The sequence below is a fragment of the Neophocaena asiaeorientalis genome, unplaced genomic scaffold (genome assembly GCF_003031525.2).
Source record: "Neophocaena asiaeorientalis asiaeorientalis breed wild unplaced genomic scaffold, Neophocaena_asiaeorientalis_V1.1 scaffold143, whole genome shotgun sequence".
NCBI classification, from domain to species: Eukaryota; Metazoa; Chordata; class Mammalia; order Artiodactyla; family Phocoenidae; genus Neophocaena; species Neophocaena asiaeorientalis.
The window spans coordinates 3,406,474-3,428,546 of record NW_020175536.1 but is presented as its reverse complement, the minus strand read 5'-3'; the positions used below and the strand labels follow the sequence as shown (position 1 = coordinate 3,428,546).

At 50.8% G+C, this 22,073-nt stretch overlaps 1 long non-coding RNA gene across 1 annotated transcript in view; it reads right to left on the bottom strand.

Annotated features, from left to right (window-relative positions):
• Nucleotides 1-72: 72 nt before the first annotated feature.
• The window catches only part of LOC112390347 (uncharacterized), a 64,630-nt gene continuing 42,629 nt past the window's right edge, over nucleotides 73-22,073 (bottom strand). The window contains exons 2-3 of the long non-coding RNA XR_003001250.1: nucleotides 19,259-19,329; nucleotides 73-150 (exon numbers count right to left, since the gene is read on the bottom strand). This is a non-coding gene — a long non-coding RNA (uncharacterized LOC112390347). The remainder of the gene's footprint in view (nucleotides 151-19,258; nucleotides 19,330-22,073) is intronic.

The window sequence follows — 22,073 nt, the reverse complement described above, 5'->3', positions numbered from 1 at the left end:
GGCCTGCTTTCGCTCCTTCTTATCCTTGGACGTCTCCTTCTTGGGCTTCCCCTTGAGCTGCCGCATCTTTCCTAGGGGATGCTAGGAGGGTGCGTCTGGAGAGGGATTTGAAGGAAGGGTCACGCTCCTCTGGTCAGGGTGCAGAATCTCCTGTAGAGAGAACCATGATCAAGAATGAACAGACTGAAAGGAAAAGGAATCGCAAAGTCAAAGGCAAACGCTAAACCAGGAAGATATCTGCAGCTTAGCAGCCCAAGGATTAAGGACAGAAGAGGTCTCGTAGCCCCTCTGAGTGGTGGGTGGTGGAGCTAAGCAGGACGCTCCTGGGGCTCTATCACCGTCAGCGCTTCTGCAGGTGTGCTGTGCACAGGTGACCGGCACACTGAGACAGGGCCCCTCAGCTCCAGGGGCAGCTGGCCAGGTGCTGGGCACCAGATGAACAAGACTGCTTTCATGACACAAAGGGACTGGGAAGCACTAACTATGCCGCCTCCACTCAGCGGAAAGGGGGGCACCCTTCTCCCTTCCAAGGCTCCACCTATTTACTTCACTGTTCTAAATCCCACCGTCTCCCCAGCTAACCTCCAGCGCTGAACCGCCGGCAGCCTGCAGATCCCAGGACCGTGGCTCCCTTCCTGCCCGAGCCCAGGGCCTGACTGCAGGCTGCGGCAGCCTCACTGGGGCCGAAGAGAACCCGGAGGCACCGACTTTTCTGATCTCCATTTGATCCTTTACCCATCCACCCAAACCTTCCTGAGCACCTCCTATGTGCCAGGCTCTGCTCGAGGCGTGGAGGAAGAGGTGGAACACGCGGGGCTGTGCTCACAGAGCCCATGGTCTAGGGGTGCACCCTAGGTTGCAAGCAGAGTCGAGAGCTGGGTCAGACAGACGATAAAGAGAGATCAGCTGAGCCTCCGGTCCAGCCACCCACTCAACCTAGGATCTCGTAAATTCTGTGCCCCGTGGAGGTGCTCAGGTGGTGAAGCGGTGCTGTCAGGGGCCTGGGGGATGAATCAAAGGCCGTGGGTAACTATAGAGCAACAGCTCCATACGAGTCCGATTCTGAGCTTTACGCAACAGAAACAGACTTTGGCTGATTCAAGTTGAGATGGAGTTTACACAGAGGCCTTTGGCACCTCATAGGATCCCCAGAAAAGAGGACCTGGCTCAGGAAATAAGCAGGGCAAGGAGCTGTGCAGCCATCACCTGAGCCCCACTCACACCACGAGCCTGGAGGAGGCCTCAGGCTGTATCATCACCTGGACACTGCCACTGAAGCAGGGGGCACTGAGGCCACAACTACTGCCCCTGGAAACCAGACGGAGCTGCTGTCACTGCCTTCAGGACGAATTCTCCAGGGCCCTGGCTTCTCTGTGTCACCAGGTGCATGTGACCAGCCAAGCTGAGACCCAATATACCCGCAGCCTAGCCTTCCAACCTCTATAAACAGCGGGAGTGTTTCTAAACACAGTGAAGGAGTCGGCGGGGGCGGGGGGGGGTTGGCTACTGGGCAGGGAAATGAAAAAGACAAATGTCCTTCATAATATTCCTCTAACAGAGAGACTTTTGTATCATGATACTGTATACCCAGTTTTGCCCCAGGACAGTGGGTGGCCTGTCACCACCCTGATGAGGAAGATGACATTTACACCTACATGAACGTGTCAAGTGGCAGGCAGGACGTGGAATGTGGGTTCCGAGGCGGGAAAAGTCTTGTGTGAATCTCCCTGTCGGTAGAGGGATCCTAATCTCACCACTCCTCTCATCCCCGATTGGACCCCGGAAATTTTTTCCTATTCTCCATAATCAGGTGCAGTTTCTCCTGGTGCAAGAGGGCTGAAATTATTGCCCTGGAATGACATGATGCCAGCCAAAAGCAAATATTAACGTTCTGGAGAGCCCCATTTAGGCAAATTTAAGCCTTCCATCAGGCTTTTGAAAATAGCCACTCTTAACTTCCTTAAGACCTGACAGGTGTAGGAACCCCCGGCTTTACAAATTCTCCTTTTCAAATCTTTCAGAGAACTTGCAGGCAGGCCTGGGTTCAAACTAAGGACATACAACTTCCGGGCTGAATGGCTTTGGGCTTCAGGAGGCCTCAATGTCATCATGTGAACAGTGAGGACAATTTCTCGGAAGGAGTGACTGAGGATTTGAAAAGAAAACACTCCACATGGTGCTTGGCCCGCCCACACCTGGCAGGACGGGCCGGCCAGCCGGACGCAGCCGCTTCCTCCCTCCCCACCGCTTGCCCACTCTGGGGCCCTGGTCAGAGCTCACGGAGCTCACCAGCCTCAGCCGCCCCCCAGGGAGGTGGCATAATGGCAGTGCCCCGCCCGCAGGACCGTGGTGAGGAGGAGACAAGAATCCGGGTAACACGGCACCTGGCACAGAGAAGGCACCGGATCCACGTTAGCTGACGCTCCTGAAGCCCACCCAACAGACAGCCTGCGGGGAGACGGGCAGGCTCGTTACCCCCGCTCAGAGATGAGGACACCAAGGGGCAAGAGGAAAAACGTCTTGCGCACAGTCAGCTGGTCTGTAAAGAGTATCTAACAGAGCAGTGGATGGCATCCCTTGTCCAAAGCTATGAGCCGAGCCATGGTCTGTTCTCTCCCTGACACAGCTTCACGAGATTGTCTAAAAAGAGACAGGCCATTGGCAGCACCCTGATTTGTAGCCATTTCCCTATGGACCTAATGGCCTGTGAAAAGAGGAGGACCCCACTGTGGCCCGTCACCCAGCCCCCCACAGGGCCCCTCACCGGACCCATCGCTGGACTCTCCCACAGGACCCTTCACAGGGCACACACACACACACGCACACACACACACACCCACAGAGGACTGGCCGCAGGCAGGTAGCCCCAGAGGCCCAGAGTTAACAAGGGCCCCAGCCCCGCTCCTTCGGCTGCTGGCTGCATCCTCTCGCAGAGGTGTGGCGGACAAGCATAGGCAGCAGCCCCCGTGACAACCAGCTCTTGACACCTGTGAGATGCATTCAGAAGTTCTCCAAGGCTTAAAAAAAGGCCTCGTCACTTGGGACAGTGCCGGTCTGGGTCAGGATTTAAAGGACAAACACGCCAGCCTGAAGTCTGGGGTCTTGGTCAGGCTCCAGTGGGTGGCCTCCCTGATCTCACTCACCTGTGCTGTGGGCCTCAAACCGCAGCCCCGCACTCTCCCTGGGGCTGAAGAGAGAGTGGTGAGGAGGGAGGGAAAACACCTCTGAGATGACAGCTGAGGCGAGGGAAAAGGGCCCAGCAGGACACAGGCTGGGGAAGAGCCGCAGGCAGAGGAGGGAGCGGAAGGAACCAGAAGGGTGACAGGAGGGGAAGTGCAGAGGGCGCAGAGGCCAGGCCATCCTTAGGCTGGCGGGCCACCGTGAGGAGTCGGGTTTCACTCCGAAAGCAGCACACGGCACTGAAGGGCTTCACACGGGGAGGTGCAAGTTTCAAAAAGCTCCTCTGGCCGGTCTGCGGAGACTGGGGTACAGGGGAATGAAAAGGGAGGCCCTTAGAGCAGGGCAGGGAGGGCCCGTGGTGATGGACAGGAGGATGGAGTGGGCTTTTATTTGGGGGGTACCTAATGGCAGATGAGACATGGCACGTGAGGGAAAGAGAATAACGGGTGGACCTAAGGTCTGGAGCTTGGGCACCTGGCTGCATCGTGATCCGGCCTTATGAGGTGGAGGGAGAATGGCAGGAAGGGGCGATGGATTAGAGAAAGGACATGTAAGTGCTCTGTTCACATCTATCCATGTGTGAGGGTGCCTATTAGACATCACCATGGAAATATCAAGGAGGTGGTTGAGGACATGAGTCAAGAGCTCGGTCTGAGCTGAAGATCTATATTTGGAAGTCATCAGCCATGGATGAGGTGAGCTCACCAAGGACAAGGTAGATGGAGACGAGGGCCAGGCCCGAGCCCTGAGCATGTGACAGTCAGAGAACAGGAGGGGAAAGGCAAGCAAAGGAGCCTGTGGAGAAGACGCAAGTGAAGAGAGAAAACAAGTGTGGACCCAGGGACCAAGAGTCAAGAAGAGAGCACGGCTTCCAAACGCCGCCGAGACAAAGTGAAACTAAAGCAGCGGCCATTGGATCCGGCGGCTTGGAGAACTGACCAGAGGAACTTCAGTGGAGTGGACCAATCAGCCTCTATCTCAGACATCTAAACCAAGAAACATGAAGGCACACAAGCTGGAAAATCCTGCGGATGGGGGCACCGGGGAAGCCATCCAATGCCACGTGTGGAAGACAATAGAGGAAGCCAAGCTGGGGAGAGGAGACGGGAGGCGAGGGGAGCACTCTGAGAGCCGGACACGGGGGACTCTGCTCTTACCTTTCCAGCACAGCCCCAGCAAGGCCCAGCTCTATACAGGCTCCTGAGTTGAGTTATGCTGGCCTGTTTCTGACTCTTAGGATAGACGTCTCTTTGAACTTGAGCTGGCTCCAGTGGGTCTCTGTACCTTCCAGTGAAGGAGCCCCGGCTAATTACTCCAGTTTTGCAAGTGAGGAGTCCAAAGCCCTGCCACTGTCACAGAATTAGGGGTGTCAGAGTCAAAAGGCAAACACACATCAGCCTGACCCCGAAGCCTGAAGAGTCAGCATCCTCCAGTGCCTTCCCCATGTACTTTCCCGGCCCTTTACCCACTTTGGGGCCAAGTCATTGCTCACCAGCCCCTTGCAGAGAGGAAATCAGAGATGAAGCTTGTAAGGTGCAGTCTGGCTCTTTCCCAGCAAGCAGCCCAGGCAGGACAGGGAAGCCACTAGCTGAGTTCCAGCTTCACAACCCGACCACGACTGCCACCTGGCCACCCCCTGCCTCGGGCTCCCCTAACCAAGGGATCGGAAACTTCACAAACACTTGAGTTCCACCAGTGCCCCTCCCCCACCAACAAGCCCATGGCAACAGGTCAGCACTGGAATGTTCCAACCGGTCCCCAGGGTGCGTGGGCAGGTGGGCGGGGGGGCAGAGAGGAAGGGGAAACACATCCTTTCAGACAATCATTTTATGATTTTTTGGCTGAGCCAGTCTTTTTTCCATATACATATATATACATATACTACGCACACACACGCTTATTAAAATCCTTATGTATATTTCTTCCTACTTAGAAATCATAATGTACATGACAGCCTTAGAACCTATTAGGGAAACAGCCAGGAGCAGAAGTAAGAACGTGGGTTTGAAACCAGGTTTGAGCCTCAGCTCTGCTGTGTCTAGTTATACAACCCTGGGCAATGTACTTAATCTCTCATGTCCTGACTTTCCTCCTCTGTAAAATGGGATACGAAAACCTGCTTTGTAGAGTCACTGGGGGAGAAAGACTGAAGTATTATCTGAGGTATTGATTAACAGGCCAAGCCAGATGCTCAGTAAATGGTACAGAGTAACTCCCTCTCCAGGGAGGGTTTTCCACTGCAGATACAGGTACGGAGGGAGGTACCAGGGAATGCTGCCCTTTTTTTGGCTTTGAACCATATAACCCCTGGGTGATGGAACCCCCCAGTTTCTCTCTCTTCCCTGCTGAAAACCACCGGTTACCAGTCTGCTGCTGGGCAGGTTTTCCCAGAGGCTTGATGGGAGAAGAAGGTTGCCTTGGGCAATTGAGGGAAGGTTCAGAATCACAGCGACCACCCCCAGCTCCCGTATCCCAGACAGGCTAATGCTGCACTGCCCAGTATGGCAGCCACTCGTCACATGTGGCTACTAGCACTGGAAATGTGGCTGTGGTCCAAACTGAGCTGTAGTGTGAAATACACACCAGAGTTTGAAGACTCCGTACCAAAAGAAAGAATATAAACTGTCTCATTAAAATCTTCCATACTAATTACAAGAAATGATAACATTTTGGATATACTGGGTTCGATAAAATGTATTATTAAATTAATTTCACCTGGGGTTTTTTTTGTTTTTTTTTTTTCACTGTCTTAACGTGGGCTACTCAAAAACTTCAAATTCCATGAGTGGCTCACATGGCACTTTAACTGGGCAGTGCTGTGTGTGCCCCATGCAATAAGCACCAGGTTCAGCCCCCTGATAAGCTCCCCACATCACAGCCTCAACTCACAACGGTGAGGGCTCCGGGGCCCTCACAGCCCCGCCCTAATGGATCTCTCCAGCCTCATCATACCTCACATGACCCACGGCTACCAACACGCCTGAGTGCCCACCCCACACGCTCACATCCCGTGCCCGTGCCCGTGCAGGAGCTCTGCCGCATGCCCTCCCCCATGCACCAGCATCCTCCTGGTATAGACGCTCGTCCTTGGTCACCCCTGTGCCTGGCCTTCAGCACTCCGTCCTCAGTGCCGTCTCGGCACTCGGTTTATGCCTTTATTTCAGCACCGACCAGTGGCCGCCGCCTAACTGGCTGGGCCCCTGATGTCCCCACTGGACTAAGCACTCCTCTGGGAGCAAATGTGTCTTGCTAGTAATAATATTGCCCTGGGCTGGCAGGACGCCTCTCACATAACAGGTGCTCAGCAAGCATCTCTGGATCGAACACCAAAGCTGGAGGACAAGCAGTCATCTCATGTACTAAGCACAGAGTTACAGCAGAAAATTCTACAGGAGAGGAGAAAAGGTTATAGCAGAAGATAATAAACCAGCTAGCTACCACTTAGAAATGCTCATTTCATTCTCAACACAAGATTGGCACTCTCACTCCCACTTTACGTGAAGAAGATGACATCCAGAAAAGTATGGGGACCTCCCTGGTGGTGCAGTGGTTAAGAATCCGCCTGCCAATGCAGGCGACACAGGTTTGATCCCTGCTCCGGAAAGATTCCACACGCCACGGAGCAATGAAGCTCGTGCACCACAACTACTGACCCTGCGCTCTAGAGCCCTTGAGCCACAACTACTGAGCCCGCATGCCACAACTACTGAAGCCCACATGCCTAGAGCCCGTGCGCCGCAACAAGAGAAGGTATCGCAATGAGAAGCCCGCGCACCGCAACAAAGAGTAGCCCCCGCTCGCCGCAACTAGAGAAAGCCTGCACGCAGCAACAAAGACCCGACACAGCCAAAAATAAATAAATAAATTTATGAAAAAAGAAAAGTATGGTGACTTGCCCAAGATCAAAGACCATTAGGAAACCAGCAGAGTCTCAACCCTGGTATAAAATCCATAACAATCACTCATTAAATATTGCGTGAATGAATGGACCGAGGATCTGAACTCAGACCTAATTCCAAAGTGCACCCATCCTCTCTGCATGACCCCACAGTGACAGTGCCTCCAGGACAGCCCACAATTAGGAACAGTAGCTATCACATCCCGAAGGCTCACTACCTGTCAGGCTACCGCACTAAAGCCCTCTACAAACACGCAAACCGCACTGCGGCTTTTATCCCATTTTCAGACAAGGGAACTGAGGCTCAGAGAAGGGAAGGGCCCAGGTAGTAAGTCAGAGTGCATCTGGGATTCAGACCCAGCTCTGTCTGCCTCCCATCCAACCCAGCTGCCTCCAGGTAGCCGGCCCATCCCATGGAGTCACGGGACACAGGGTCAAGAGTCCACGGCGGGTTCCTGCCCGTCAACTCTGGAGGCTGACGAGGGAGGGTATGTGAGCAGAAGCACAGGCCCTCCAGGTGCTTGTCTCACTTGGCAGAGGATAAAGCCTGTTCCTTACTTGCTCCGACCCCCAGAAGCTGTCCTGGGCTTAAAGACGCACTGCAGGTTGCTTGAACTCTCATGGTGGGCCAGGCTGCTCAGAAAGAAGGCCCCCAGGATGTCCCAGGCTGTTGCACGGGCGCCCGTTAAGTGGCTGCAGACTGTGTCGGCTGCACCCGCTCCTCCCCACACAGTCGATGCAAGGACAGACACCCGGCCCAGGTGGCGGCCCGCCTGGAGGGCCGCTCCCAGGGATGGAGGCCAGAGACTGCCCGCCCATCCTCCACGCTGTCCACCTTTTCAAAGCCCTGCAGCTCTCCTGTCTCCAGAAAAGGCGGTGTAAGATGCTCACTGAGAAAATGGCTGCGTTTTTCTCCTACTGCAAAATCAGGAACACAAATGAATAAACAACACGTAAGAAGGGTGTATGTGGGGCAGATCTCCACCAGCTCTTCTCTTGGCTGCGTCATTATAAACATGAAGCATCAGGAGGGCTGCACCACTCCATGCTCTACGCCGTGAGCCCAGGGAAGCTGCCCTGAGTTCAGGGAAACCTAAACTGCGTGCCGAGAACAGCAGCTCTGTGGCTCATGGAGTGTGCTCACTTCACCGTACGTCCCTGGGGTTTAGCCATAATGGGCCGTGATCACCTCACTTCTGTCTGCCGCAGAGACGGGGACAGGGGCTGGGCAGGCTGCCAGGAGAACTGAGCGGGATGGGGCTCCCGACACCCGCTAGGCACCAGCTGATAACACAAGCGCCTTCCCGGGAACACAGACATGAGCAGTGACAGCCACGCATGCTGGCTCCAGCGCCCCGCTGCCGACCGGCCTCAGAGGTCGGGGAGCTCCCGACCGGCCGGCCTGTGGGGAGGGTCAGAGCCACAGACGGAAGCTGACAGGCACAAACACGTGTACATACTTCTCTCACCGAGGGTGAAGGAAGAAGAAACTATGTAATTCGGTGGCAGTGTCAGCTACTCCCAAATAAAAACCCGAGAACACAAAAGAACTTTGGGGTGGGTTGCTGAATAACACAGACATAAAAGGCTAGGGTTCTCAATAAATCGGATAAGTAACATTCCTGCAAAGTGCTTTCCTGTGCAGTATTCATTTCCTCCTCATGGTAACTCTTTATCTTACCTATTATTGTCCTTTTTCACAAGAAAAAGAGCAGACAGAGCAATTAAGCTCACGTCTGGGTGTTAATCCCCATCCTGGCACTTCTGGGGTCTGTGGCCCTTAGACCTTCAATTACTCTGTCTGTAAAACAGGGATAAAACTACCTAGCATTTAAATATTTTTTGAGCATCAACTATACGTCGGGAGACATGCTGGGTAGTTTACAGGGAATGTGGGAGACAGACAACCAACAAATGAACAGACTATGTGTCAGATGATGCTACGTGTTTTAGAGAAAATAAAGGTTGGGGGAACAGAGGCTGCAAAATTAGAGAAATCAATCAAGGAAGGCTTCATGAGAAAGTGACACCGGACCAGAGGCTCAAAGGAGGTGAGGAAGTGACCTGTGCGAGACGGGGGCCACCGGAGGGCTCTGCTTGTGCTAAGGAAAAGCACTGCTGGACAACTGACTGCAGGGGGCAAGGGCTGAGGCCAGGAGCTCGGCGAGGACATGAGTGAATTATTCAGGAGGTACGTGGTGGCTTGGTCCCAGGGAGGGGCAGATGTGGGGAAAAGTGGTCGGGTACTTTGAGGGGACAGCCAACAAGATTCACCAGCAGATTGGAACTGGAGTGTGAAAACATAAAATGATGAAAGGCTCTATGGCCCAAGGAAGTGCAGGAATGGAGGCGCCACGTAGGGGTGTGGGGACAATGGGATGCGTCAAGTCTGAGACGCGATTAGCTGTCCCCAGTGGAGACACTGAGCAGGCAGCTGGATGCATGAGGCCGTGCTTGGGGAGAGAGCTGGGCTGGAGACAGGAGCGTGGCAGCTGTCAGCACTGCAAGCCGCCAGGCTGGGGAGCGAGCGCAGACAGAGAAGGGCCAGTGCGCTCTGAGGTTTAGGACTTGCAGAGTTGAAGAGCAACGAGTAAGAGACTAAAAAGGTACGAAAGGAAGAAAACGGGAAGCGTAAGGTGTCTTGGAAGGCAAGTGCAGAAAGTGCTCCAGGAAGAAGGAGCCGCTCATCAGGCTTGGTCACGTATAGGTAATCGGTGACCTGAGGGGAGAGTTTTGGTGGGGTGGCGAGGTGGGGAGGGGGCCCAGATCTGAGGGGGTCGCAGGGAGGGAGGGAGCAGGCTAGAGAACGGAGACCACGAGTCGCCAACGCTTCTCAAGGCAGGACCCGGGGGCTGAGTGTCTGCACTGCAATCCCAGTCCTGCCGTTTATCAGTCCTGTGACCTCGGGCAAGTTCCTTAATCTTTCCAGGCCTCACATTTCTCATCTGAAAAATGGGGAGAATAATCCCTTAAGGAATTGGCATATGAAAACAATGCCTGGCCCGTAGTATTTACTATGTAAGTATCATCATCCATCAGCAATGGATGTTTTTTAAGGCACTTATAGAATGCTTGTGTCACAGGGGAAGGTGGATCAGGAGAAGGAAGGAAAAAGAAGTGCTGGCGAGCCGCCCAGGGGAGCTGGAGCACCAGCTGGGCTGGCCCCGGATGGGCCCAAGGTGACGGTGGGAGTCTGTGCAAGTTCTCGCAGGGTTGTTGCTGGTTCTCGGTGAAATGGGAAGAAGGTCGTCAGCTTGGGAGGCAGGAAGAGGGAGGAGATGCTGGAGTCTGAAGAGAGAGAAGCCGTGAAACAGCAGGCAAGCGGGATGGATGCATCAGAGCACGACGGGTGACCACCAGCCTGCAGTCAGAGGCCTCAGATCTTAGAGCAAGGCGGTTGGGGGCTGGCACCAACGTGCAGGTACAGGGGATGGAGTCGGCGGATGTTAGACTTAACCAGGACAGGATTTTGTCAGGCCACTATGACACAAGGTGAGGGTTACATGAGATTGCAAAAGAAAAGCGCCTGGCCCAGGACCCGGCATCTGAAGCGCTGCCGCTGTTCAGGCTTCAGTGGCCTGTCCAAGGAGCCCCACTCCCTCCACGTGCGCCTCCCTGACCCCCAACACACACAGAGCTCAGGAGCGGAAAACTCTGCAGGAGCCTCAGTTCTGTTCATTCCACTAAGCCAATTCCCTCCCTTTTCTGTTCAAGCTACTGTCACATTTCCCAGGCCTCTCCTGCTGGTCTCAGAGAACAAAGAAGGTCATGTGAGGGCAGACTAGTCCCCGCACGCTTCTTCCAAGAACCATCAGTGAAGAGGCTCTCCCAGCCTTGGGGAAATATTGGCTTTCCGGGACCTGCCTTGCAATTCCACCAAGCTCTGCAGGTGCGGCTCAACCATCAGTTCCTCCCACTGAAGACGGGTGGGCAAAAAAGCCTTTGATGGATCTCATTATGTAACCCAGACAAGTTAGAGTTAAATTCACAGCGATCAGCAACTTCAAGCACAGTAATTTGTTTTCACTAGTTGACCCGAAGCAAACTCAACCACGGAAAGGACACAGGAGATGACTAAACAGAAACGAAGTTAAGTGAAATTCCCGTAAGAAGGTACAAAACAACGCTTTGAAAGGGTTAAGATGCACAGAAAGAAATACAATTAACAGCACAAACTAAAACCAAAGTTTTATGCCGTGGTATGTAAGCTTATTATGTGCAACACACTCGGAAGTTTTCTACTTGTTTCATTTCATTAGAAAAAAATTATACAATTAACAGCACAAACTAAAACCAAAGTTTTATGCCGTGGTATGTAAGCTTATTATGTGCAACACACTCGGAAGTTTTCTACTTTGTTTCATTTCATTAGAAAAAAATGTCAGTTTAATCCCATGGAAAGTGACTTGCCTTCGAAAAACACTGGATGGAGACCTCAAGGCAGGAAGGGCTGGTAATTCAATCCCATTCCCAGGAGAAGTCGCCGAAACACCCTGACAGTCTTTCTACCTTGATGAATAATAGGCTCCTATGAGAATGAAAGGAAGTAATGAACGAGAAAATTTACAGGCTCTTCTAGGTGTGGTCATTCCTTAAACAGCAATTCTTTATCCAAACCTGCAGGTTCTCTCGATTTCATGTGCTATTCAATGAGGTACTTTAAGACAGCAGGTACTAAAAGCAAGAGTCACTAATTTATCCCTTTGTTATTGACAGCTCAACTCTGTGGCAGCTCAAGACTAAGGCGAGGTTGGGGGGAAATTCATGAAGACATGCACACCAGCCAATTGTATGCACTGTTTTGGATTTTTTTTCCAGGCAGTGCTTCTCTAACTCTTCCATCTCAAATATGGAGAGGGGACATTCATTCCTGGAGGCCAAGTCTGGGGCAAAGCCACTGCAAGAATAAAATTTTAATTGTGTCTTATTTTAAATGTCAAGCGATCATATATAACATTATCCCCTGCTGTTTACTCGTAACGGGCATGGCACTGTGATAAGAGCCTGCCGTGGCTCTCACTGCGTCCCAGGCTCCCATCTTAGAGGTGAGAAATGGGGTTTTGAGAGGTTATGTAACTTGCCCAGGACCACGAAGCAAATAAGTGGTGGGACAGATTCAAACGCACCCAGTCTGGTTCCAGAGCCCTGCTTGTAACCACGAAGCTATGTTGAATTCTCCTCCAACAACCAACCATATTTGTTTTAATATTCTTTAAATGTTATCTCCCCCAAACCTTTGGGTAAACAGGACCCACACGCACCCCAGGGCTCTGCCTACACGCTGGGGAACCCTTTGGGCATGCAGAGCCACGAGTCCGCCAGAACTCCCCTGCCTTCCTTACACTCCTGTGGCCGGAAGCGGGCTCACAGCCCTTCTCTCCCAGACGCGGAGCACCGTCCTCATGTTCTCTTAGGCATGAGCTTCATTAACAACCAACATCTCACAAGCACCAGTTGTTTATGGCATTTTTAAAATGAAAAATTCATCCCTAAGCTAAATTACAGCAAGTTAATTACAGCGCCTGGCTGATGGCACACATACTGAGAGAGAGTGAGGGACTGACGGAAGCATCAAATGCAAACAGCAGCCGCAACTAACATGCGCCCAAGGCTGCACGCCTGGGCCTTCCTCAGATACAGAGACTGGGGCTCACCCCACCCAGAGGGCCAGCACCAGAAAGAGACGGGCAAGCTCTCACATCCATCCATTTATTCCACAGACACCTGCTGGGCACCTAAGTGTTGGGGACGAGCCCATCACACACAGAGTCACTCACTCACCAATTCATTCCATCAAACACTTAGCGGGCACCTACCACAGGCCAGGCACTGCTCAACTGCTGTGCATATACAGACGGATGGACTGACTGGTCCATCTCATCAGGTACTGATTCACCTTGATGCGCTAGGCACTGTCCGGGCAGCGGGAATGGAATAATGAACAACACAAAGTTCTGGCTCTGACGGAACGTACATTCCAGGAAAAGGAGGCAGACGAGAGACAAGTCAATATGTAGTGTGTCAAGGAGTGAAGTGCTATGAAGGAAGACAAAGCAGCATAAGGTGACAGAGAGCGGGGGACGTGCTGTAGTACAGACAGCATTACAAGGGGCTGCATCTCTGATTAGAGAGCAGAGGCCACAAAAAAAGGTGGGAGCAAGCCTCGAGCAGAACTAGGGCAGGAGGGCGCCTGAAACGAGTGTGCCTTTGCAGCACCACGATGCAGGGTCACGGGGGCCTGCGGCTGACAGCCGGTGAGCCAGACGAGGAGCAGAGGCGAGCAGATCACTCCAAAGAGGACGCTACAGACCCACTGGCGAAGGCTCCAAGCCCATCATCTGTGCTTCACTGCAGGCCCTGACCGCCGCCAAAATCCAAATACTCTGCAAAAGGCAGGCGGTAAACTGGGCTGCTATCCAATATTTACCCGGTGGCATGCCAGGTGTTCTCTGGAGTCTCCGAAGGGTCAGCTCAGGGTCAGGGGAGGAGAAGGACCCCATCAGACAATGAACTCGGGCTGCTGAAGTGGGGCCTGCCGCTAACAAAGTGATACATATTTGATCTTTAATTTGAAGGCCGCCTTGTTTGCTGAACCTTAAGCCTGTTTACCAACCTGAACGGTTGATGAGGACGGTTTGGGCAAAGGGCACAGAACAAGAGGCCCTGGAGCGCTGAAGACGAAATCGGCCTTGCTGATTCTGCCTGTGGTCCATCTGCGGGCGCCACAGAGACCCTGCTCACCACGGTGAGGCTGCTTCCTAAGGCAGCCCTGGTCCCCTTCACCTCCGCTTCCCCCTGCCGCCCTCACCAGGGCCTGATTATTCTCCTCCTGCCCCGACTCTAGATCCCACCCCCCCACCTCCAAGTGAAATCAACGCTGCACCCATACCCAGAGCCCGTCTGTCCTCCCCGCCCGCCCTCACCGAGGCCTCACCCCGCACGTCTTCCTGCTTCCAGCCTCCCCATTCCTCAGAGCAGCCGTTACTCCTGTCCCGCTGCACGTGGTACAGAACAAGCCAACGTGCATTTATGCCCGGGGCTTCTCGTCTTGGCCTGCATTATACACTCTCTCTGCTGAGAAAACTTGTCTGATCCCCTTAGTCAAAATTAGGTGCCCTTTCACCTACTTCTACACCTTTAAAATAACCCTTCTTCCGTTCCACCTTTTCTTTTCAGAGTTCATCATTTCTGTCCACCTCCCCCACCAGGGGTTCAGTAAGTATTTGATGAACGATCTAAGCCTGTTCCTCTTGCTAATGGTGCCCAAGCCAGAGGTTTGGGGGTTTTCCTCGATGTCTCCCCTCCCCCCGTCCCCTGTATCAAATTGTCCCCCAAGACCTACCAACCCCTCTTCCTAAACATCTCCCAGCACATCCTCCCGCTTCATCCCCACTACCAGTAGGCCCTCGTCTGGTTCATGCGGATTTCTGCAACAGCCTAACCTGTGTTTCCCTGCCTTACCTCACCGCTTTCTCAAGCCCTAAATAGGACAAACACTTCTAAATCCCTCTAAAATCACTGCCCGTGGATGGGTGTGGACCCGCCCCACACACTTTCCCCTTCCCAGCAAAACATATGCAGTGGTTAACTGGGAAGAATCACTGTAGAAGCAAATGCAGGAGAGGTGCATGTCTGCTTCAGGAAAGGGGTATGAATGACTCGTTTAAATCTCACACATGTTTTAAAGTCCAGTTGTTGGAAACTTGTTAGCCAAAAAACATCCCTGGTGTAAATACACACCACTTCACTCTTCAAGGTAAACAACCAACCAAATGGTGCTAAACTAATAATGAGAAAGCCAAGCTAACAGTGATTGATAATTAAACATCTAGATTCCTAGCAATTAAAAACTGTCACAAATTCAAGACGGTGGTGACAGTGCACTCTTAGGGTACTGTTTCCAAATTCTACGGGAAATCCAAGGGCCTGTGTAAGTCCACGCTCCATGGGAGCCTGGAACACACCGCTGCGTGCGTGGCGCGGCAGCCAGACTCCTAGTGGAGGATGAGGCAGTCATCCAGAAACTCCAGCCTGCAGTACAGTCGTCCCTCAGGATCCGCAGGCGGCGGGTTCCAGGACCCCGCCTCCTCCATGTACCCAAGTCCCTTCTATAAAATGGCATAGTATTTGCATATAAGCTACGGCACATCCTCCCATATACTTTAAATCATCTCTAGATTACTTGTAATACCTAATACAACGTAAATGCTATGTGAATAGGCTGGTATGTGGCAAATTCAACTTTTGCTTTTTGGAACTTTCTGGCATTTTTTTTTCCCAAATATTTTCTATCCATGGTTGGTTGAATCCCCCAGTGCAGAACCTGCATGGAGGATGGACTGTAATTTAACATCAATCACATTTCTTTTTTTTTTTTTTTTTGTGGTTTTATCTAGATGAAATTTATTCAAGATAACCTTAATCTTGAGATTTATTCTTAAGATTATGTACAACTTTATGAATTATTGAAAGTTCATGAAAATAGAAAAGTTCAGCATTAGCAAACAGTACATAGTATTACGTATTAAATTCTCATTAAATTTAAGTAAGTTGCACTTTGCCATTTATTTTATATTGGAAGTAGTTTTGAAGATGACCCATTGAAACCTATCTAGGAGGTTGAGAACCCTGTGACTGACCTTGGTGGCCTTCCACTTTAGATGCAGGCGGGTTTTGCCTCTTCTGAGGGAGGAAGGCATCTTGTAAGTTAGAGACAGTGGCCATCGCATCATATCCAATCCTTGAAATCGCACCATTACCCTGTTTTGTTTTGTTTTTTTCCAGTAACTTTTAATGACATCCCTGTGATTACTAGTACATAGCCTGCAGTCATGCCTTAAACTTGGGAGTCTGTGGAATTTTGAGTCCCACACCTGTGGGAATTGATGAAAGGACTTGCATGTCTGAATCAGATCACTGCCATCCAGGAGGGAGCCTCAGAAGTAGAGACCCAGCCTACAGAATCCCTACTGTAAAATCAAACGTCCAGGATCTCCCCAGTGTAAAGCCCCCCGGGAGCATTCCACTGCATGGAACGTGACTTGGAAAATCAGTCACTGCGATCTGCCGAGGAAGTCAAAAGTGAAAGGGCAAAGCATCTCACAAGTTACTTCAACATGATGGCAACAATGTTGTGGGATCTCCAGCCAGGCCCGGAGCCCAGATCGCACAGTCCCCTCTGTGGGCCATGCTGGGCACATGGGATCCATCCCAGTGTGGGAGGAGGTCACTGACAGCTTTGAGCAAGGGAGTGAAATGATATGACAAGCATTGTTAAAGATCCCCTGGGTCCAACGTGGTGAGCAGAATGGAGGGAAAGTGGAAGCAGGGCAACCGTTCAAAGGCCTCTGCAGTGACTCAGGCAAATGACGATGTCACTGGACTCGGGAGACGGATGTGGAAGGGCAGCCAGAAGAATTCAAGATCTGCTTCAGAAGCACCACTAGGACTTGGTGATTTGGAGGAAGAGAAAGGTGAGCGATAACAGACGACTCCCCAGTTTCTGGCTTGAGAAAGTGAATTAACAGCTGTGCACCTTAATGAAATGGGGGGAAGGGAGGTCTGGAAAGGGTCTGTGATAGGAGAGCAAGAGTTGAAATTGAGGTGCCCATGACCTATCCAAGTTCACTAGCTGCTATCAAAGGTATAAAAGGAGGTACAAAGCACAGAGGAGTCGTGTGGAGTGATGGACGCCTGGGGCCGTTCTCACAGGTGACCCTTCCCGCCTTCCTCTCGGGGTGCTTGTGTGTCCACCACTGTGCCAGCTCAAGGTGGGGTGGTGCACCACACAGGGAGCTCATGGGGCCAAACGCGGCCAGGACATGCGCAAGCTGCTTCTAAGATGATCGCCAGTAGTAAAGCAGATACCACCAGCTTTGGGGCTAAGAAAACAGTGCTGTTAACAGTAAAATGGGATTTGCATCACACCACAATGGGAAGTAAAGTATGTACCTGATGATTCTTCAATTACAAGCATCATAACAGGTCTGCTGATTTCTTGACACTGATGTTTTCGAGGAGTCCCGGTAGAAGGGTTTCGGTATCTAGCCCTGTGCCCTGACAGTTCCGCTGCTGGGTTGTACCACCCTGTTCGGGGGATTCCAAGTAGACTCTCCCCCAGGAAAATGTTAATCTAAGGCGGTACAAATGTAGAGGAAGGTCTCTCTCTCAAAAAAACACCGGAGAAGACGGCCTATTTTAGGAAAACAATGACTCACTGAAATCACATCCTGCTCTTAAGTTAACATGCTTCCTTCTGGACCGGAACCTGGTTTCCTATCATGATGGGTCTATTTTCCAATCTCTTTGACAATCTGCTTTCTAATTAAAAGTTGAGCCATTTTTTTAAAAAATCACATTTAACTAAACAATTCTACATGGCAATAAAGCAGTGTGCTTTGCCACCCTGACTGATGGTACCACCTGCAATTATTTACAGGAGAAGGCAAGGGAAGAAGATCATTAGATACAGCTAGATTAAGCTGCTCTAGCCCCTGTGAGTGTCTTCCTATGTCTTCCTAGAGTAAGACAGCACAGCATTCACGTAAACTAATTAAAAGTTCCTGCATTTAAATAAACCCCAACCAAAATAAAACTTATAAGACTGATCGGAAGGTCTCGGGAGGAAGAGACCTACTTTTTCAAGAAAGCGGCCTGGCTGGCGGTAGAGGAAACACCAGGGTCAGACGGCATCTCTCCACAGCAGGCCAAAGCTCCCCCCACTGAGAGGAACACTGGAGTGGGTGAGACAGAGCCCCTGGGTTCTGTGACAGCAGCGGCTGCTTCCAAGGGGAATGCGCAAGGTGGCGCAGGGGAGAGAAAAACCAGACGCCATTCGCATTGGCGACGTGGCTTCACGCAGGACGCCTACCTGCTCTGAACCTGTTTACTGAAATGGGAAGTTACCGTTTGCCCCTGCCTGTTTCCTAGAACTGGCAGGAGAAGAAACTCTGGTGCTGTGTGTAGAAGCACCCTCTAAAAGGAGAAGAACTCCTCAAATGGAAGAGACAACTGCTGGTTACTGTCAGGTAGGAAAGGCTGGGACAAGTCCCCTTAAGAGGATGGTGACCAACAAAACAGATAACATTACATGACATTCCTACATTAGTGAGGAACATCTTCAGGATATTCAGCAGGTGCAGTAAAAGCAGGTGAGAAAAGGAATCCGCTGACTCAATGATTTAAAGCAAAAAAGGTTTGGAGCAGGGAGGTGGGTTCAGATGCAACTGTCTGTTGATTGAGGTAGCTCGGAAGATCATACGGATGGATGGATGGATGGATGGATGGATTGATGGATGGATGGATGGATGGATGGATGGATGGATGGATGGATGGATGGGGGAGGGCATCTGCCATCCAGCAGACAAGAGGGGCATGACCAAACCCCACCTCGAGTGATCCCATTCAACCACAGGGAGGCAGAGGCAGGGTGGGGAGCCATGCTCCCACCGTCACTGGTTCCCTGACCTGCCTGTCACCTCCCTTCCCCTCCCACTTCTGGATTACTCCTCTTTACATGGACCCAAATTGCCCATGAAAAATAAAAACTAGATATAAAAGCTTTGCTTCATTTCACCACCAGCCAAAACACAAAGGACAACTAGAGAAGATTAACAATTTCTGATGCATGCTCAAAGAACAGAATTGATTTGAGAGGGATTTATAGTACAGACCCTACAAGGGTGTAGTGGTGGAGGTACAAAGTGAATCCGCATGGGAGCTGACCGTCTAGAGTGGAGGCCAATTCACTGTGAATTCAATAAACGTTTATGGACCATCTACTATGTCCAAGGCCCAATTCAGATATGTCTGGGGGAAGTAACCGGGGAGAACAGGCAACTACAATCAAGTGTGGAAGTGCTACGACGGGGTGGGGGTCACAGAGAAGGAGCGCCTGCATTCCATACAGCCACAAGAGAACAGTCAGAGGAGGGGCACGAATGGTAACGTAAAGCCCGTTGGGATCGTGTCAGTAAGAAGGAGAGAGTATTGTGGGGTTCAAAAGCAGGCAGTACTTGATAAAGGCCTTGAGGGATGACTAGGAACTTGGCCAGGCAGAGGAAGGTAAAATAATACACACAGAACTGGGTGTGTTTAAGGAACGACAGGGATGGTCAACCCTCCAAACATGGTTTCCCTCTTAAGAGAATTTTAGTAGGACACAAATTCACTTCTATTTACCTTTTCTTCAAGAACTGCTGTTTCAATAGTTTCAGCAAACTGATTTCCAGGAAAGGTGACTTGGGTTATTCCTGTTGAGAAATCAGAAAAGAGGTATAATAGGTTTGGTGGGACTACCCTCCACAGACCTCTTTTTTGTGACACCCCCACCAAGTCCGTTCGCGACAGTCACCCCCCTCCCCCGAGGGACTGGCGTGTTGCAGCAGCCACACTGCCTCCCTCCCTTCCTTCTTTCCTCATTTGAGAATAAAGACATGCAAACTTAGGCAGGCAGCAGTGAGCCCTGATCCAGAGAAACACACACACACACACACACACACGCGCGCGCGCGCGCACGCACGAGATGAACAGGACCGCACAGCCCCTGAACTAGAGGAGCCTTCCTGCTCCAGCCTGCTCCCTGCATTCCTGAGATTCCTGCAACAGACCCTCTGCTAACTACAGCTGGCATGAGAGCATTTCTGTTCCTTGCAAACAAAAATTACTTATTTAAAATTAAGAGATCCAGGGTTGGGACTAAAAAAACAAACACAAGCAGAGGGTGAAGAAATAAAGGCTTCTGAAACAAAGCCTTGGGAAAAATAAAAGATGAGAGGGAGTGACCTGGGCCTCTGAACTACTGTCCCATAATACCTGAGAGGAAAGGAAGAGAGATGTGGGAAACCCAGAGAGCAGATCCAACAAATAATTCATAAAATCCCAGCAGTATTACAATAGCCCGGAGATGGAAACAACCTAAGTGCCCATCATCGGATGAATGGATAAAGAAGATGTGGCACATATACACAATGGAATATTACTCAGCCTTAAAAAGAAATGAAATTGAGCTATTTGTAATGAGATGGATAGACCTAGAGTCTGTCATACAGAGTGAAGTAAGTCAGAAAGAAAAAGACAAATACCGTATGCTAACACATATATATGGAATTTAAGGGAAAAAAATGTCATGAAGAACCTAGGGGTAAGACAGGAATAAAGACGCAGACCTACTGGAGACCGGACCTGAGGATATGGGGAGGGGGAAGGGCGAGCTTTGACAGGGCGAGAGAGAGTCATGGACATATACACACTAACAAACGTAGTAAGGTAGATAGCTGGGGGGAAGCAGCCGCAAGGCACAGGGATATTAGCTCGGTGCTTTGTGACAGCCTGGAGGGGGGGGATAGGGAGAGTGGGAGGGAGGGAGACGCAAGAGGGAAGACATATGGGAACATATGTATATGTATAACTGATTCACTTTGTTATAAAGCAGAAACTAACACACCATTGTAAAGCAATTATACCCCAATAAAGATGTTTTTTAAAAAAATCCCAGCAGTATTAAATATTAAGATAGAGACCCAGATACTGGGGGAAAGGGGCTCTTAACATGGGTACTATCCATAACAAAACAAAATAAGAATTTCAATGAAATACAAAGGTGGGAGACTCTGAAAGTGTCTATAGCAAGTAAGGAATAATTGAGCAACTATACAATGCCTATCACTACTAAAAAGAGAAATGTAATAACTCAAGGATAAGTCTTGATTTACTGCGCTGTGCTTTTTTTTGTCTTAAACAATCAACATTTTATTTACTCATGGTTTGTGGGTCAGCAATTAGTGCTGGGCTCAGCGGGGTGGTTTTTCTTCTGGTTTACTCATGTGGCTACAGTCATGTGGTGGCTCAACGGAGCCGGATGGTAGACCAGATGACTTAGCTCATATGCTAGTGACTGGTACTAGCTGTTTGTGCTGCCTTTAGAGTCTACTTTAGTAAATGTGAACATTTTTTTTCCCTGAGATCTTGAAAGATTTAGGCCCTCTAACCCCTTGACCTACTTTTCCATTGGTTCTTGAGTTGGTCAACCATGAACTCACCTACTGTAGGGCACCAAGACTCTTAACACCTTCTAGTCCCCTCTACTAGGGAGCATGGTTTTTGTGAAGTTCAAAGATGAGGGTGTGTGAAACAGAGGGCTGGGAGGCAGGGCTGGAGGGTAGAAGGGTCTTCAGGGGGTCTGAATGCCAGGTTAAGTTGGACGGACTTTATTCAAGCAGCATTAAGAGTCAAGATGACTGTGGTCTAATCCCATATTCTCTAAGAGATAATTACCCCTCCGAAAACGTAGAATGTTAAAATTGGGCTACAGAGAGAAAATATGACCCGAACCACAAAGACTAAAGCAGTCAGCTATAAACTAAGTCGACAGCAAGCTGTGACTTCTACCCTTGACAGGGTGCTTTCCCTGCTACTCTCGGCTCATTAGCTGCAGCAATGGCTTCACAAGTATCTCCTGGCTTCTGGGCCTTCTAGGCAGCTCAGTGCTCCAGGGGCTCACTGGAGCATCAACTTTCACTCTGCAGGGTGCAGAACAGCGACAGGGACACCAGCGGGCCTGCAGGACAGGCTGAAGGGCAGCAATCCTGTCCGCTCACCCCAGACCTGGCCCCCAGGAGGCTGGTGCCACATCCTATCTGTCCATTCCCAGCAGCAGAGGCACCTGTGCTCTAAACTCAGCCCCACTTTCTCCCCTCCGGGCCTCAGTTTCCTTGTCCACAAAACCAGGGAGGGAGACAGGACCTGTGGCACTCAGAGGGTGGTCTGCAAACCAGTGCCATCCACCACCTCTTTGCTGTTGGCTCACAATAAGTACAGAAATTAAGGGCAGCTTTGAAGCTTTTACTGCTTATGACATTGCTACACAGCCAAGCACACAATCAGTGGAACTGTCTTGTTGAACAGAGCACAGACTGGTGTACAAGTTTCCTGCAGATGCCATAATAAATTACCACAAACTGGGTGGCATAACACAAAAGAAATTTATTCTGTCAGA